This window comes from Carettochelys insculpta, chromosome 6, assembly GCF_033958435.1.
Source record: "Carettochelys insculpta isolate YL-2023 chromosome 6, ASM3395843v1, whole genome shotgun sequence".
Lineage (NCBI taxonomy): Eukaryota > Metazoa > Chordata > Testudines > Carettochelyidae > Carettochelys > Carettochelys insculpta.
The window spans coordinates 47,881,849-47,898,474 of NC_134142.1; the positions used below are offsets into that span (position 1 = coordinate 47,881,849).

At 42.1% G+C, this 16,626-nt stretch overlaps 1 long non-coding RNA gene across 1 annotated transcript in view; it reads left to right on the forward strand.

Moving 5' to 3' along the window:
* LOC142014384 (uncharacterized) overlaps positions 1 to 16,415 on the forward strand; it is a 55,440-nt gene extending 39,025 nt beyond the window's left edge. The window contains exon 4 of the long non-coding RNA XR_012645927.1: positions 16,309 to 16,415. This is a non-coding gene — a long non-coding RNA (uncharacterized LOC142014384). The remainder of the gene's footprint in view (positions 1 to 16,308) is intronic.
* Positions 16,416 to 16,626: the final 211 nt, after the last annotated feature.

Here is a 16,626-nt window from a genome sequence, read left to right on the forward strand (position 1 = left end):
ATTTAACCTTTGAGGAGAGGACCCTACTGAATGCAGCTTTGTTTTACTGCTGAGTCTTTCCACAAATTGCTCTACTGGCTGCCTCAGAGAGCTGGACCCTTTACAACAGGTTTGAGGTGCACCATTGTGGCAACAGGGGGAATCTTTTGCATACCGAGCCTGTAGATCAGTGGTTTTCAGTCAGAGCACCATGAGAACTGTCTAAGTGTGCTGTGGGGTTTAATTCATTTTCCCTTGCAGTGGCTTTTTGCAGAGCCACCATGAGGGGAAATACTGAACCACAGGACCCCATTTGTGATGGGAGGCCGCTGAAATGCTGCTTCCCGGCCTGAACAAACTGGCTGGGAGCCTGTCCCCACTCCCTGCTGTGGCAAGGGAGAGGGAGGAAGGGCAGCAGCATGTTGGAGCTGGAACAAGGTTTAAATGCCATGTCCTGGTGAGAAGTGGAGCCTGCTTTCACTGGTTACTTACTTACTCAACATCCCTACAAAGGTGTTGAGCAGATTTTAAAAATGTGTCTGTGCTTGCTGTCTCTTCTGTGGCGGATCTGAAATTTATGCATTTGATCCTTGTTGTATGCACTATTATGTTGCAAACCTCTCTAGTAAGACTGTAACCATAGTAAATGACATTTCTGAGCAATGGATTCAGCTGAAAAAAGAGGGTGTGCCGTTGAATTGTCTAGTTGAAGTGTGCTATGTTACTGAAAAGGTTGGGAATCACAGCTCTAGATCTCTGTAGCCTAAAACAACAATAATAAATGCGTCTGCTAACTTAAACCAAGCCAGGTTCATCTTAGAATTTTAACCTTAAGTCTGCATTTTCCTACATGTGCAAATTTATCAGACCCTTGACAATTTCTTAAAAACATATCTGAGATTGAATATTAGTAATCTTGGTGATTTTACTCTTAATTCCTTCTTTCATTCTTTGAGATGAAAAGGCCAGCTGGATATTCTACTATGCCAAATAAATTTGTAGCTAGTTTAAAATGCATACTGGACTGTAAGGAGCTCTGAATGGAATCCATATTTCTTGGTAAGGAAATAATATTTTTTCATAGTTCCCAAGCATGTAAATTCCAGTGACAATAGATCACAAGGCCAAGATTAGAAAATGATTAGAAACAATAATTTATTTTGATAATGATATATGCAAAAGTGAAAGATCATCCTAGTTGCCACATTGAGGATCTCAGAAGGAAAGTGCTTCCAGAAAGAAGATGGGGAGGAGATTGTTAGAGCTCTGATGACAAGAAAGATCTTCATTTCCTGTAAGATGCTGTTTATTGTGTTAGTAAGTAGTCCATCAACAGCAGTAAATGTACTCAGTAAATAAAGTAGCCTAATACATGTGGAGATTTTAAACTAAGAGAAATATGATTCTCTCTCTCTCTAGCATAAAACAAGATATTTCTGTAGCAGTGTAAGAAAATAGGCTGAGTGATAATGCATTCATTCTTAAGTCCTTATAATAAAACAATAAATATGTCTGCTAACTTAAATTAAGCACTTTTATCTATTTGACCATCCATTGAAAAAATTTGGTTTTCTTAGGGAACTGATTTGGATGTGCCATACACCGGTGTTTCTCAACTAGGGGTATGTGTACCCTTGGGGTACACTGAGGTCTTCTGGGGGGGAGAGTAAGTCATCTCACCTAGATATTTGCCTAGTTTACAACAGACCACATAAAAACACTAGTCAAGTCAGTACGATCTGAAAGTTCATTCAGAGAATTACTTGTTTCTACGGCTTCATATGCCTTACACTGAAATGCAAGTACAATGTTTCTATCCCAATTCATTTATTTGATAAGATAGTAGAAAGTCAGCAAGTTTTCAGTAATGGTCTTCTGTGATATTTTGCATGTTTTTGTAACTAAGTAGGTTTTAAGTGAGGTGTAACTTGGTGGTATGCAAAGCAAATATGAGCCCTGGAAAGGGTACACTAATTTGGAAAAGTTGAATAGCACTTGTTTCCAATTACCTTAGGATCATGTTTCTCAACCAGTGGTATGCATACCCTTAAGGGTATGCAAGAGAAATCTGGCAGGTTCTTACAATATTTTTTTTTTGAAAAAGGGGTACTTTATAAAAAAAAGGTTGAGAAATAATGCCATACACTCACTGAAAGGTCATTAACTCTGGAGCTCAGAAGTAACTTTGACTTTACAAACCATTCCACCAACATGTAATGTGCATTTTTTCTTGCTGCGAAGGCAGTCGGTTTACTTCATATATGTTGAATGAGCATGTGTTTCCTTAGCAAATTTTTCTTGGTGTGTTTTTATTTGTGGGTTATTTTATAATTGTAAACCTAGAGCAGTATTTTTTAAGCTGGTTCTGAGGTAAGGGGACAACCCAAGAACATACAAACCATCTAATATTTTGAAATCTGAAATCTGATTTGTCATGCAGAATAAGTACACAGTGCATTTGACTGATAGATGAGGTATAATCAACTAACCAGTCTCAAATAATTAAAGGAAGATAAGCAGAATAAGAGAGAGAGTGTAAAAGCTGTATATGAGTGTTTGGCTGTATCTGCACTAGCAAGTTCTTTTGAAAGATTTTCAAAAGAAGGGGGCTCTTTCGAAAGATGCCATGGAGCATCTACACACAGAAAGCTTTCTTTTGAAAGTAAATTGAAAAAATGTGGCACTCTTTTAGAAATCGCTTTTCCTTTCCCATTTCAGGAAGAGCACCATCTTTTGAAAGAAAACTGAAGAAAGCTTCTTTTGAAAGAAAATGCATGTAGATGGTCTGCAGAGCCCTTCTGTCAAAAGAACAGTCCTCATTTTCAATCCCAGCCCATTTTTTCGAAAGAGCGGGGGTTGTGGGGACGCTGTCTTTAGAAAGAACAGATCACTCTTTGATCTGCTTCTTTGTGTGGGGACGCACTCTTTTGAAAGAAGTTCTTTTGGAAGAGATCTTCCAGAAGGACTTCTTTCAAAAGATCTCTGTAGTGTAGACATAGCTTTTGTGATTATGTGATCAAGAGGTTCCAGAAGGCTAGGCAAATCCAGTGGAAAAGCATGATTAAATTATCCAATGTCCCTGTGTAATATACTGTGGTATGTGTAGCTTGAAACTTCTAGGCCTTTTCTAACCTTCGTATTGCAACTTTTAAACATCTAAGATTTCTGTTGTTGGCAGAGATTGCAGCCATTTTATTTTGAGTTGCTGCAGACTGTTGCAGACCTTTCTTTCTCTCTAGCAGATACTTAAACTTTGTTGATTCTTGTTATTGCTTTTTCTTAAGATACAATACCACTGATAGTCACATATGCTCTGATCCTACTGACAGAGATCAAAAACTACAAGGTCTTTACCAAATATTCATAAACCTGAATTACCCACCAGGAGAAATAAAAAAAAAACAAATTGACAGGGCCAGACGAGGACCCAGAGAGCAGCAACTCCCAAGATAAGCCAAGAACAGAACACCACTGGTCATCACCTACAGCCCCCAACTCAAACTGCTGCAACGCATTATTAAAGACCTACAACCTATCCTTAATAAGGATGCCACACTCCAGAAGGCCCTAGGTGACAGGCCTGTTCTCTCCTGCAGACAACCTCCCAACCCTATGAGGATTCTCACCAACAGCCACAGTCTATACCGCAGGAACACCAGTCCTGGGACTTTTCCTTGCAACAAAGCCTGCTGCCAGCTTTATCCACATATCTATTCTGGAGATACCATCCCTGGACCTAACCAGGTTATTCACAGAATCACGGGCACATTCTCATGTTCCTCAACTAACATCATATATGCCATCATGTGCCAACAATGACCAGATAACTTTGTATATTGGACAGACTTCAAACTCTCTTAGACAAAGAGCTAATGGGCACAAAACAGACATAAAAACACTCCTGATCCACAAACCTGTTAGTTTGCATTTTAATGGAGTGGGCCATTCTGTTAATGACTTAAGAGTTTGCATATTACTGAAGAAGAATTTTCACAACACTCTTCAAAGAGAGGCTGCTGAACTCTCTTTCATATTCAAATTCGACACATTAACACGTGGTTTGAACCGAGATTGGAATTTTCTGGGTCACTAGAGGGGCTCATTTGCATACTTGGCTTAATCTAATTCTTGACTTCCCCCTTCTGCCTCTCTACTCTCTGATTTGCTCACCTTGATAATTTTTTTTTCTGATTTATCCAGCTTGATTAATGTTTTTGGTTCTCTGTGCCTTAAATATTGAGTCTGTTCTGGTCTGGCTATGGTCTGAAGAAGTGGGTCTGTCCCTTGAAAGCTCACCTAATAAATTATTTTGTTAGTCTTTAAAGTGCTACTTGACTGCTTTTTTGTTTTGATAGTGTATAGACTAGCACAGCTTTCTCTCTGTTACTACCACTGATAGATGACAGGTTTGAGGCTTTCTGAAATGTTGCCTCGAGAGCCTTTCTCACTGCCTCTTTGGCTTACACCCAATACTTTCAAGCTAGTGGCTGTAGTCACTTATTTTAATGAACATCACCAGAATGTTCTCACAAAATGAAATAGCAGTCATGTAGCACTTTAAAGACTAACAAAATAATTTATTAGCTAATGAGCTTTCGTGCGATAGACCCACTTCTTCAGATCCTGGGTCTGTCTCAAGAAAGCTCATCACCTAATAAATTACTTTGTTAGTCTTCAAAGTGCTACATGACTGTTTTTTTGTTGTGATAGAATACAGACTAACACAGCTATCTCTCTATCACTATTCAGAATATTTTAAGGTACACAGCATATGTTAATTAGAGATTTGTCTAGGCTGCTTACTTAGGGCTGTGAGAACCAGTTAGATGCCAGAGGGTGGGATTTTCACAAATACTCAGATTACGCCTAACTCTGCTCAATGGTAAAACACTCAACGACTTCAAAAGCAGCAGAATTAGGCCTGTGTTAAGCGTTACTGGAGTATTCTCTCCCCACCCCCTCAAATTTCCCAATCAAGAGGAAGGGTAATTAAAGGCAAGCAAGACACAGATAATGAAAGGCAATGTTCGGGAGCTGAGCTCTTCAACTTATTTTCTTACTAAAGCATCCCTATGTCAACAATGCAGAGCTAATAACAATGCTGTGGTTGTGTGTGAGAGAAACTTACTGTGGGATACTTTCTTTGACCTTCTTGGGATAATCATACTATGCAGGTGCTCTACAGTCTCTGCCCACTATTTTCCCTAATTTCACCCTCCTATCTACTTCGCAGCAATGGACGGTTTTCATAATAATGGTCTTTACTACTCCAGAGCTGTCTCCCCGCTACAAAATTTACTTCAAAGTTTCGTACTTTGAGGTACAACATTGAAGTAAGCAACTTCGAAGATGAGCGTCTGCACACACCCTACTTCGGAGTTAAACTAGTTAAACTCTGAAGTAGGGCACTATTCCATTCCCAGGAATGGAGTAAGGACTTTGAATTTGGGCTCCTACTTCGAAGCTAACTTCAAAGGGAAAATGTGTGTGTAGGTTCTCTGCTGGCTGCTTCAAAGTAGTGCCTAACTCCGAAGTTAACTTCAAAGTTAGTTCCTAGTGTAGAGTTACCCCAGGAGCTTTATAGGACTAAAGCTTACAGAAACAAGCACCTGCTTCTTAGCCGGATGTCCAGTAAAGGACTCAGTTTTAATATGGTTTTTAAAACCAGCAGTGCTCACTTTTTGAGATTTAAAAAAAAAGGCTGTGGGAAGCTTGCCCTAAGAAAGGGGAATATGAACTACACACAACATTGTTATTAAAATAGTCTGAAACAATCTGGTAAGAAGTCCTGATTCCCAACTCGGTAATTTATATTTTTAGGCTGTCTGTCCTCTTCTGTAAATCTGTAGCTGGCAAAATTCAATATAGCTGTCTGAAAGGAGTAAGCATGCTTGTAAAAGCTGTATTGTGGTCTTTGATTGCTTTGGATAAGTAATAAGAAAAGCAGTAAGGGTAACATGAAGAACTGCTAGAAAAAGACAAAGGTGGTGATTGAAAAGAAGAGAATCCGTGACTCTTTTCTGTGCTGCTCTTGGTGCTTCTAGCTTCCTAGTGTATTACCTCACACTATGCAGTAGACACTTTTACCCTTTAGTTCAAGAGAGAGTCTCCATTCAATCTTTTATTTTCTTCTTTCAGTTCAAGAAAATAGTTTCCATTTTAATTCACTGGGAAATATTTTGCGTGTCACAGAAGGAATTCACTTACACTGGAAGTGTCTTCTCCATGGCAGTATAGAGTGAAATCTGTGGAAGAACACTACACGTTTTGTGGAGTAGCTAGGAGCCATTGTTGAAGAGCCAGTTGAGCTTGTTTTAATTTAAAGAGACCCCCTAAATATATATAGCAAAATGAGATATTAACCACAAAATAGTTTAAGGCTTTAACTTGTTCCCAAAATCTTTGGTGGGACTGTGTGCCTTTCATGCTTCACATTTAAACGGGGTGACCATCTGTCCCATTTTGGACAGGACAGCCCTGTGTTTCAGGCACCATACTGGTGTCCTGAGGGTTTGGGCAGCCACCCAGCTGATTAGCAAGGCATCCACAGATACCTACAGGGGGCTTCATGTGTTCCTATTGGTGGAGCACATCTGATATGCCTGGGTGCACATAACAAAATTAATTCTTCCCATGGATGTTAAAAATTAGCAGGAACACTGCTTGGCACCAGTAGTGAAGCTCGTATAGAAGAAGAACGTGAATATAATTGTTGACAGTGAATTTAGTTATTTTCTGTCTATGAAACAGTTGAATGTTGTTACCATCCTCATCCCCCAAATTGGCGTGCACATACCACTCGTGTGATAAACCAGGCATGTGCCATTGCTGATTCATTGGTCAAACATGCCAGTAGCTTCCTGAACATTTGATCTATCCTGCAGGAAAGGAATTCCTTTTTATAGGAGCTCAGTATTATTTTATTATTACTATTATTTATTTCACTTTTGTATGGAAGTACTGCCTAGTCAGGGCCCATTGTGCTAGGTGCTGTACAAACCAATAGTGACAGTTTCTGCCCCAGAGAAATTAGGCTTGGATCCACAAGGGATCTGGGCATTGCAAACATCTTGGCATCTAACTCTCAGGTTCCTAGAAAATCACAGGAACAATGTTGGGATCCACAACACATAGGTGCTACGACATTTGACATTCAACTCAGACCAGTAAGGGCTTGTGTCATCTACTCCCTGCAACTCTGGTTTCCTGAAATGGTCTGCTGTAGCTTCTAGACCAGATGTCAACAACATGGCTAGAAGTATGCAGGTCTCACCTGGCTTCCATTACCAAGTTACTTTTTGCAGAGTGACTCACCCAGTCCTGAATTTTCCCCAAATAATTTGCCAACATGGGAATCTGCTGGATTGCCAGAGCTGTGAGTTAGTGAGCTATCCCCTCAGCCTCAGCATGTGAGAGTTTTACTACTGATAAATTGTTTGTCAGCTCCCTGACATACCAGCTTGTCCTTACCAGCAAACTCATAAGGACTCTGCCAGCCCAAACCTTGCCTTGAAGGTAATAAACAATCAACCCCAATTCCTGAGTTCTGTGGAGACAGTTCCCTGCGGTGTCTAGCTGTCACATGGAACACTCACAGGAGTATATTGTTCCTTAAAAGAGACATTACGCTACAGTTCACTAAATTATGTGGTTTTGACGGACACTTATTTCAACCACTAGACTGAATCTTAACAGAGAGGTAGCCGGGGTAGTTTGTAATCTATCAGAACAAAAAAGCAGTGATTAGCACTTTAAAGACTAACAAAATAATTTGTTAGGTGATGAGCTTTTGTGGGACAGATCGATGAAAGCTCGTCACCCAATAAATTGTTAGTCTTTAAAGTACTGCATGACTGTTGTTCTGTTTTTATACTGCATCTGTTTATAGTAAAAGTGAAACAAATTTCTTTAACAAGAGAAAGTAGAATTAAGAGCTACCAAGGATAAGGGATAAAGATACAAAGGGTGTAAGTAAACAAAATTAAAAGTAGGCATTCAAGAATAAAGCTTAAATTCAGCAAGTTACGATCTTTGCTGAAGCAGGTTTCTTTCCTAAACTCATGCCCCAGAGATTTCAACGCCCTTAAGTTCAAGGATCAATGTTCTGTGATTTCAAGAGCTCTGACCCCTTGGATCTCCCAAGTGATGACAACTATGAGGTTTTCCCTACTTTCTTTTTATAGACCAATAAACCTTTGAAAAGTAAGTCCAGGCCAAGCGTCTGTCTCTGGCTGTGATGTGGGTGTCATGCTGCCATGACTCTGTTAGAAAAGGCAGGAATGCTTTTTACTCTCTTTCCATCCTTTTGCTGAATCCCATTTAAACAAACCTCCAGTGCCTGGATTCTACACTGCTTAACTTACACTGAAGACAGGTAGATAACTATCTTTTCTCCTATGCAGGAGAAAACCTATTTCTTCCCGTGTTTGATCACAGACTTTAAAGCATAATATCAGTGAGCATCCATAAATCTTTATACAGTACAAGTCTTGTTACTTGATATTTTAATATCTGGAAAATTTGGTTAACCAGCATTGGGTCTGAGGGGTCTGGGCAGTGGAGCAGAGGGTAGGGGTAGAAGGATTGGAGCCATCCAAGCTGGTGCTGCCTGTGGCTGGTGGTGACACTAGGCATATGCAGCGTAAGACACTACTAAATTTGGTGTCCCAGATTTAGTACAGTAGTGCCCTATCCAGCTGCGTATGCCTAAGGACGGCACTGCTAGAACAGGTGCTTCCTTAGCTAGCCAATGGGCAATGCTTCATGCTCAGGCAGTGATTCTCCTTGCAAAAGGAGATAACAGTGGTTAGCTGTGGCTATAGCAAAGCTTAGGTAAAAAAATCAGAAACCAAACCATGTGAGTCTGTATAGCCAATTACAGCGTAGGCCAAATAGTCTTAGAAGGAGAAGGGAGAGCCCCAGTGCAGATCAGATCAGCTCAATAAAAAAGGGCGAGAGTCTCTGCTGTACCTATTAATGTGTGTCTACGCAGCAATTTCGAGCAAGGGGAAGTGAGCATCCCAGCTGGGGCTGAGATACTGTAACTAGTGAGGCTTGCACTAGTGCTTGAAAAATAGTTGCATAGACTGCACTCTGAAGTTGCAGCAGCGGCCCGAGCTCAGAGTCAGAAGCCTAGGAAGGAAGGTGTACCTCAGAGCACTGGTGCCAACTAACTCAGAGCCTGGACATGAGTGCTTGAGCCCCATTGTGCCTGGTGCCCCACCCCCACCTGCAAAACAGCTGACTACTGGTGCATAGGAGGCACTGAGAGTGATGGAGAGCCAATTGGAAGGACTGGCGGCAGGCGGGAGGCGTAGGAGAATTGTTGACCCGTGGAGCTGTCAGTGGGTACTGAGCACTCACTATTTATTTTTCCCGTGGGTGTTCCAGTGCCGCAGCACCATGGAGTCAGCATCTAGGCTTCAGAGCCCATGTCACAAGTGCAAAAAGACAATAGTGTATACGCTGGAAAACAGAGCACTAAAATCCAGCAGTGTCAGGAACGATGTAATTTGCAAGCCATGTTGGAGTTTAATTTATTTGTGATAGAAAATTTTCAGTGTAACTGCTGTGAAGCTATCTATGGTGTTGTAGCTGTGATGGTCCCAGGATATTAGTGGGAAGAGGTGGAGGAGGTAACCTCTATTGTAATCCCTTTTCGGAATAAGGGAATTTTGAAGTGTGGAGCTTATTTTGAAGCACCCACGTCTGTACAGCCAGTCTGCATTTCAAAAGCAGCACTTTCGAAGTGTGGCTGGCTGCCATTATGCTAATGAGGCACTGAATATTCATGTCAGCACCTCATTAACTTATTCGGAAGTGCTCTGAAGGGAGGGGCCTGTGTAGACATGGCCAGAGTGTCACTGCTATGTAGACGGTTGAACAGATCATTTAGTATAAGTAATTAATGTCTATTTCAAGGGACCATTCAAGGTGAGGTCCAGGGGAGGGTCTCCCCTCTCCTTCCCCTCCTGCTTCTCCCACTCACCCAAGCCCCCCAGGTTGCTGCTTGGGGTCCAGCCAGGATAAGCTCCCCCACCTCTGGAACAAACCTGGCACTGCTTGCCTGGAGGAGAGGGGGGGCTGCCATTTGACTCCTTCCTCTGCAAATGCAACATCTGTCCAACCTATTCCCAGTGCTGCTCTTTTGTAGCCTGCAGGGAGTTGAGTGGGTGCCTGGTGCCCAGGCTCCAGGAATATTCTGTGCCTGGGGCCCAGCTCCACCTATGTTCAAAGCCAGCTCTGTCCCACAGCCCCACCTGCCACCCTGAACTCCTCTTGCTGCCCTCTCCAGCTCTGCACTGCACGCTCCTATCTGCTGCAACTGGGGATGAAAGGGCACCACGGAGGACGGGGTGGGTGGCTGCTGGACTTGCAGAGGAAGGAGGCACCTGGCAGCCCCCACCCCAGGCAGACAGTTCCAAGTCAGTTCTGGAGAGTGGGGGCAGTGGCTTATTCTGGCTGGATTTTTAATAGCAACCTTGGAGAGCTTGGGTGAGTGTCATGCCAGGGTGAAAGGGGTTTGGGTGAGTGACATGCGGGGGGAGCCCCTCCCCTGGAGCTCACTGCTGCTGCAGCAGGAGAGGGCTAGAGGGAGTCCTCCTCTCGGACCCCCAACCTTGGGGCAGGTGGCCCACCGCACCCCAAATTCCTCATCCCCAGTCCTGCTGTATGGCCCACACCACTCCTGCCTCCCAACCCTCTGTCCCAGACTAAACCCTACACCCCACACCCCTTCCCTCACCAAACTTTGTCTTGGAGCCTGCACCCCTCAATCCTGCCTGCACCCCCTGCCCCAGCCCAGAGCCTGCATCCAGCACCCAAAATCCCTCCCAGAGCTTTAGGCACATGTGGGAAGGTGGGTCTTGGACCCATTCTGGATACCACCAATAATTATACAAACCTGCTGCTCCTGCTACGAATGAGGTTATATTCATTCCCACCATAACCTTTTGAAGGATCTGCACTTAAAAAAAAGATCTGAAAGAAGGGGAGTGGGGTGGAATTGAAACAGTTACCTGAGGACAATGAATACTGCTTAATCAATGGTACAACAGCTGCTGTCTTTGACAACGAGGCTCTTTTTCTGATGCCAAGCAGATATTGGTGATATCTGCGATAAATGTAGCTGTAACTCCCAGGCACCATTGCGAGAGATACAGGGGCCAGGAGTCAAGGTAGTGGTTTGTGGATTGCAAGTGCACTGTTCTATCTACTATAAAGGACTGTGGGACAGTGTCAAATCTATTTTAAATAAAGTAGGTCAAACTCAACAGATGCTGCAGAGCTGGGGAAGAATGAGTCATGGGGGGCATTTTAACTCAAACATTCTGAATTATACAAGTAACAGCTTTAAAAACCACTAGATGTTTCCCCTTAAAATGGTCTCAACATTATTTCTTTATCAGAAACATTGAAATATGCATGAAAACTGGTTAAAAGACAGGAAACAAAGGGTAGGAATAAATGGTAAGTTTTCAGAATGAGGAGAGGTAACTAGTGGTGTCCCCCAAAGATCCATACGGGGATCAATCCTGTTCAACCTATTTATAAATGATCTGGAAAAAAGGGGTAAACAGTAAGGCTACGTCTACACGTGCACGCTACATCGAAATAGCTTATTTCGATGTAGTGACATCGAAATAAGTTATGTCGATGAATAGCATCTACACGTCCTCCAGGGCTGGCAACGTCGACGTTCAACGTCGACGTTGGGCAGCACCACATCAAAATAGCCGCTGCGAGGGAATGTCTACATGCCAAAGTAGCGCACATCGAAATAAGGGTGCGAGGAACAGCTGCAGACAGGGTCACAGGGTGGACTCAACAGCAAGCCGCTCCCTTAAAGTGCCCCTCCCAGACACACTTGCACTAAACAGCACAAGATACACAGCCGACAACTGGTTACAGACCCTGTGCATGCAGCATGGACCCCCAGCTGCAGCAGCAGCAGCCAGAAGCCCTGGGCTAAGGGCTGCTGCACACGGTGACCATAGAGCCCCGCAGGGGCTGGAGAGAGAGAGTCTCTCAACCCCTCAGCTGCTGGCCGCCATGGCAGACCCCGCTATTTCGATGTTGCAGGATGTGGATCGTCTACATGTTCAACATCGAAGTAGGGCGTTATTCCCATCCCCTCGTGGGGTTAGCGACTTCGACATCTCGCCGCCTAACGTCGAAGTTAACTTCGAAATAGCGCCCAACACATGTAGCCGTGACGGGCGCTATTTCGAAGTTGGCGCCGCTACTTCGAAGTAGCGCGCACGTGTAGACGCGGCTTACGGTGGCAAAATTTGCTGATGATACTGTTCAAAATAGTTAAGACCAAAGCAGACTGTGAAGAATTTCAAAAAGGTCTCAGAAAACTTAGTGATTGGACAACAAAATGGCAAATGAATTTTAATGTTGATAAATATAAAGTAATACACATTGGAAATATAATCGCGATTATACATACAACATGATGGGGACTAATTTAGCTATAACCATTCAAGAGAGAGATTTTGGAGTGATTATTGATAGTTCTCTGAAAACATCCACTTGTGCTGCAGCAGTCAAAAAGGCAAACAAAATGCTAGGAATCATTTAAAAAGTGATAGAGAATAAGACAGGAAATATCTTATTGATTCTATATAAATCCACAGTATTCCCGCATCTTGAATATTGCATACAGATGTAATTGCCTCATCTAAAAAAAACTATATTGGCATTGGAAAAGGTTCAGAAAAGGGCAACAAAAATGATTTAGGCGTTTGGAATGGATACCATATGAAGACAGATTAAAAAGTCTGGGACTTTTCAGCTTAGAAAAAAGGAGACAAACAGGGAACATGTCAGAGGTATATAATTCATAGCTGGTTTGGAAAAAATGAATAAGGAAAAGTTATTTACTTATTCCCATAACAAAAGAACTAGGGGTCACCGAATGAAATTAATGAGTGGCAGGTTTAAAACTAACAAAAGGAAGTTTTTCTTCACACAGCACATGGTAGGCCTGTGGAACTCCTTACCAGAGGAGGTTGTGAAGACCATGACTTTAACAGGGTGCACAAAAGAACTAGATGAATTCATGGAGGTTAGGTCCATCAATAGCTATTAGCTAGGATAAGTAGGAATGGTGTCCCTAGCCTCTGTTTGTAAGAGGCTGGAAATGGATGTCAGGAGAGGGATTGTTTTCATGATTACCTGTTCTGTTCACTCCCTCTGGGGCATCAGGTGTTGGCCTCTCTCAGAAGACAGGATACTGGGCTTGATGGACCTTTGGTCTGACCCAGTATGGCTATTCTTATGTTATGTTCTCATGTTAAATCATATTCACAGCTACAGGTTAAATGACTGGCTTTCCTTTCCTTTCTGTAATTATTGGAAAAATAATTAGTTCCAGAACTAATTATTATTAGTTCCAGAACTAGTTGTCAGAACTTTCTAATGATGAGGTGCCAGCAATCTCCAAAAAATATTGTATACTAAGAATCCAGATCATCTTCAATATTATTCAGACTCAACATGCATCCATCTTTCTTCCAGGCTTTAAGCTCTGCCGCTTATCATGAGAATCAGCAAATAAGTCAAAGCACAAGTTTAACCTGAATCAGCCTTATCAGCAATATGGGAAATAGAATTCTACTATTTTATGGGATACGATGGCAACAAAGCAAAGTCTTTATCCAGATCAGATTAAGCATTATCAGCAGATCACATGGAAGTAAATTACAGAGAAAGCTAAAAATTAGGTGATGGTGAAAGATGGGAGAAGTCAGATCTCAAATCTAACATGACTCCTGCTCTCCAAGTGAAAATTAACACAATCTAACAAGTATCATGTCACATGAAATTTACCAACACATATCTACAGCCTCCCTAAACATCCTCAGTAATCAAAGGAGAGACAGTTTGTCAATCTCAGGTTTTCACATAAGAAAAAGATAATTTGAGGAAAATAATGAAGATAAGGAAAACTGATGTTCATTGTATAAGCCGCTTCTTAGGCCTTGTCTACACGTGTAAGGGTTTTTGTGTTTTTGTTTTTGTTTGTTTTTTTTTAATTGGGGGAATGTTTTGGGACGTTTTTCCTCTGTAACAGTTCTTGTACACCTATATCAATGTACCAGTACCTACAGCACTTTGTCCATTCCAGCTTACTCTACTTCCTATGTGGACTCCTGTACTCCATTGCTGTAGAGCAGAGAGGACAGATGAACTGCTGTGTTCTACTCTGAATGGTGTGAGTGCTAGTCTTAAAAAGACAGTGCGCTGTTTCTGATATTCTCAGCATCCAGCTCACACAGTCTTCCTCTCTCTTCCAGCTCATGTACCATTTCTCTGCAGAGCAGGGGAAAGGAGGGAAGATGGAGGAACAATGAAGGAAAGCCTTCAGTGAGTGTCTTAAAGTATGTCTCACATTTCCCCAGAAGCCAGCACATGCATTTTCTCTGTGTGCATGTGCTTCTCTCCCTCTGTCACACACGCAGTTCTGAGTCTTAAAAATCTTACAACACAGACTTGTATTATTATTGTCATTGTGACTACTTATTACGTGCTGCAGGCATATATATCCTCTGTAATTTTATCCTTTCAAAGTGTACTATTTTAGTGTTTTAACTGCTTTATGCATTTCATAATTTTTATTTTCTATACTTAAATTTAACTCTTAGAGCAGTGAGTTCTAAAATGCTTAACCTGTCCTGGCTGCAGTAATTATCCTTATGGTAACTTTGAAAAATATAAATTATATCTAGGTTTTTTGTTTCTACTAGTAGTGCCAATCTGCACAAAGCAAAAGCTATTGCTCACGTGGATGAAAGAAGAGGGAACATGCCAGCAGTCCAGGTGCAGCACCACCCAAATGTCAGGCAGACCACATCATAGGGAGCCCACTGTCTATTCTGCGCCCTGGCCCAGAATTGCTGTCAGTGGGCTTGTTTCTACTTGACATTTTTCTGGAGAGGCTTCCCTTAGTGGAATGCTGCTTTTGCGTTTTACTGGTAGAACAGGATAGTGATGCAGAACTGGGGTAACCAACGCTGTCTGCTGAACTTGGCAGGACTTCAGGATGAGGAAGACTACTTTACTCAAAATCTGTGCAAAGTTCTCCCCGAGAGCAGTAGCAGCAGGAAAACAGCATGGCCGTGTCTACACTAGCCCCAAACTTCAAAATGGCCATGCAAATGGCCATTTTGAAGTTTACTAATGAAGCGCTGAAATACATATTCAGCACCTCATTAGCATGCGGGCGGCCGCAGCACTTCGAAATTGATGCAGCTCATCCAGATGGGTCTCCTTTTCGAAAGGACCCCGCCTACTTCGAAGTCCCCTTATTCCCATCTGCTCATAGGAATAAGGGGACTTCGAAGTAGGCGGGGTCCTTTCAAAAAGGAGCCCCCTCTGGATGAGCCGTGCGGTGGCAAGCCCTGTCAATTTCGAAGTGCCGTGGCCGCCCACATGCTAATGAGGTGCTGAATATGTATTTCAGCGCTTCATTAGTAAACTTCGAAATGGCCATTTGCATGGCCATTTTGAAGTTTTTGGCTAGTGTAGATGTAGCCCGTGAGAATTCCCTTCAGCATGGACAAATGTGTGGCCATCACCAGCTAGAGGCCCACCACCTCCACTTTCTGCCCATCAGTAGCTAACTGTTTGACATTGGTAGATCAGCTGTCAGGGTTGTTGTCATAGAGTTATGCACTGCTCTTGAGAGAGTGCTGCTGCCCCAGGTCTTCATACTGGGTAATGTGCAGGTTATTACTGGATTTGCATGTTTGGGATTCCTGAACTGGACATGTGTCACTGATGGGATCCATGTGCCTATTTTTTTCATGAAATTCTAAGGCCTAATTTGAAATTTAAATCCCTGGATTTTTTTCAGTAATGGTAGCTAATTAACACATCTCTAAGTATTTTTCCCTAGCCAATATCAGTGTCTTGTTCGGTGTTCAGAAGTGTACTGAACACTAACATATAAGTCTCTATTTTTTTGTAGCAAACAGCTCATGCTTATTATCATATTAAAGGAATGCCACTGGTTAAATCAAGCAATGAATATAAATAGCTGTATTACTGCCATCAGGCATCAGTGTTTATTTAGTAGATGTGAGTCTTGCATGCCTCTTTGATCTGGTTTTGAATAAGCCATTGCTGTTTTCATACAAAAAGGCTATTTGCGAATGATGCCCGAGTGTCATATACATTAAATATGGAAATAATCAACATAGAAAGTTTACCTACCATCCTTACCATCTAACATGTCCACAGAATTTTCAGAAATGTCTGAATTACTCTGTGTGTATCTGCATATCTGGGTTCTAGAACAAATGCTGGACATTTTCCTTTCAGGCTTTTGAGACTCAAGGATGAAATCCTGGCTCCACTGAAGTCAAGGAGAGTTGAAGGATGGGAGCCATTGTAGATAACCGCACTCTGCCTAGCAGTGCAAGGACAGAAACAATAAAAGATGATATTGTTTTGTGGACTGTTTTGATTACTATTTGTGCAATAGGGTATCTGAAAGTGAATCTTACTTTGGCATGATTAGATAAGCAGTCTTAATCTAGAATGCTCAAATATTCAGAAGTCTATTTGTGCTCATTATGGGCACTGAACTGTATTGCTTGTTGCTTACAAAAGGATTGTGTGTTGAATTTTAAAAACTAA